This window comes from Aplysia californica, unplaced genomic scaffold (assembly GCF_000002075.1).
Source record: "Aplysia californica isolate F4 #8 unplaced genomic scaffold, AplCal3.0 scaffold00516, whole genome shotgun sequence".
Classification (NCBI taxonomy): Eukaryota; Metazoa; Mollusca; class Gastropoda; order Aplysiida; family Aplysiidae; genus Aplysia; species Aplysia californica.
The window spans coordinates 251,686-254,286 of record NW_004797786.1 but is presented as its reverse complement, the minus strand read 5'-3'; positions in this window follow the sequence as shown (position 1 = coordinate 254,286).

The window sequence follows — 2,601 nt, the reverse complement described above, 5'->3', positions numbered from 1 at the left end:
TAATAATAATAATAATAATAATAATGATAACAATAATAATAATAATAATAATAGTAACAATAATAGTAAAAACAATAATAATACTAATAATAACAATAAGATGATGATGATGATAATGATGATGATGATGATGATGATGATGATGATGATGATGTATCATTAGTAGTAGTAGTAGTAGTAGTAGTAGTAGTAGTAGTAGTAGTAGTAGTAGTAGTAGTAGTAGTAGTAGTGTCATTATTATTGTTATTATTATTATTATTATTATTATTATTATTATTATTATTAATATTATTATAGTAGCAGTAGTAGTAGTAGTAGTAGTAGTAGTAGTAGTAGTAGTAGTAGTAGTAGTAGTAGTAGTAGTAGTAGTAGTAGTAGTAGTAGTAGTAGTAGTAGTAGTAGTAGTAGTAGTAGTAGTAGTAGTAGTAGTAGTAGTAGTAGTAGTAGTACCGATTATATTACGCCATACGTGTATTTAAATAAGGAAAAGCAATAGAAAACTCAAAGTAAGTCCCTAGTAATGTACTCACAATCAACTGTTATTTCCTGCCTTACACGTATTCTATATGGCCACCACCAGCAGCACGGGCAACATCACTGTCACCAGAGAATCAATCCCAGACGGGGTTCAGCATTTCACGGTCCACAGTGTAGATCGCTGTTATTATTCGATGTTTAAGGTAATCAAGGTTAGTATGTGGCGTTAGAACACGTAAATGTGATCTTTTACAGATCCCCACAAGAAAAAAAATACGTGCGGTGAGGTCTGGGGATCGAACAGGCTAAGCACAGAGAGTAAGGAGTTGGTTTAGTAAGTGGTTTTTTTACGCGCTCGCAACTGCATTAGGTCATATGAGCGCGCGGGACACACCTAATATTTTCAGTTGGTAGGAAATTTTCAATTTTGCCCAGGTGGCGGCCGAAGCCTGCTCTGATCGATTTTAGACTACCAAGGGATCTTTAACGTGCGCAACTTGCACACGGGCCCTCCGAGATTTTTCGCCCTTGTCCGAGAAGGCTAGGTGTAGATCTTTCCTACCAGAAGATCGGGGAAGTGGCAGAAAGACAGCAGTTAGGATGCGCCAAGGAGTAGTAGTAGAAAGGCTGCAGAAAAAGTCAGGAGCCCAGAGGAGGGGGCAAAGGAGGTGAGGGGGTGGGGGCAAAAAGTGGAAACGAAAGCAGACAACAGAACATTGCTAGAGAGCAGGAAAGGAGGTGAAAGGAGACTATTTTAGAGAAGAAAATTTTTCGGTCGCTACCCGGATTCGAATCCGGGACCTTTTGAATGAGAGGCCAACACCTTAACCTCTAGGCCACGAGAGCCCCCGTTAGGAGTTGGGGTCCCTTTCCGACCAATCCATATAGCTGGGGCACTTTTTCATGTAATAAAGTTCCAACCACCAGATGTCAGGTGGGTGGTGCTCCGTTTTGTTGAAAAAAGAAGTTATGCTTATCTGCTAGCAATGATGTAACGATTCAGTTTTGAAGCTTGTCGAAATAGGTTTGTCCTGTTACGATATTTCCTCCAATGGAAAAACAACGCCTGAACAGCAACCTATGCTCCACATGACAGCTATTAAAAGTTAGATAACTCCTCTTTCAAATGCTCACTGATTCAATTAATAATGATGCTCGAGAACTGAAGCAATGCGTCATAAAATCGGTTTATTCTCTTTTAAACACCCGGTATAATGATGATAATAATAATAATAATAATAATAATAATAATAATAATAATAATAATAATAATAATAATAATAATAATAACAATAATATCAAAGGACAATACGCAACACTTTCGAAGAGAACTTTCTTAGATCCCTACAGACATACTACTCTATCTATCTATCTATCTATCTATCTATCTATCTATCTATCTATCTATCTATCTATCTATCTATCTATCTATCTATCTATCTATCTATCTACATATCTATCTATCTATCTATCTATCTATCTATCTATCTATCTATCTATCTATCTATCTATCTATCTATCTATCTATCTATCTATCTATCTATCTACATATCTATCTATCTATCTATCTATCTATCTATCTATCTATCTATCTATCTATCTATCTATCTATCTATCTATCTATCTATCTATCTATCTATTTCATCTCCCAGATCTGATGTAAGCTTTACACAAGCACGCCCACGTCATACCTGTCCCCCTTTGCGCTTGTTACTGTGGGTAGCTCAGAAGTCCGCTTTTTGTTCCGTCTGGATTGAAAAGCTCTCGATTTGGGACAGAGTCTTATATTCTCACAGAGGGTTTAATATCCATATCTCCATACCCAAAGCCATAAAGCAGTTGTGAAAGGGGAGAGTTTGTGTTAAAATGTCAAGGGTTACCTTTGAAACTTTGATTAGTCATGGAGTAGTTGTCCATCAGTCAGAGATTTAAAGGTGATTTAAAATGCTGTTCTCGGCCTCCTTGTCAAACACTGCCGAAGTAAAACTATTACACACCAGCAGCTGGCAAGTTATTTAACAAAAAACATATGTTATCACAGCAGGCATGGAAAGACGCAATTTATGAGTGAATGCTTTCAAACACGTCTAGGTGAAAATGCAATTTTTTATGTAGAATCTAATG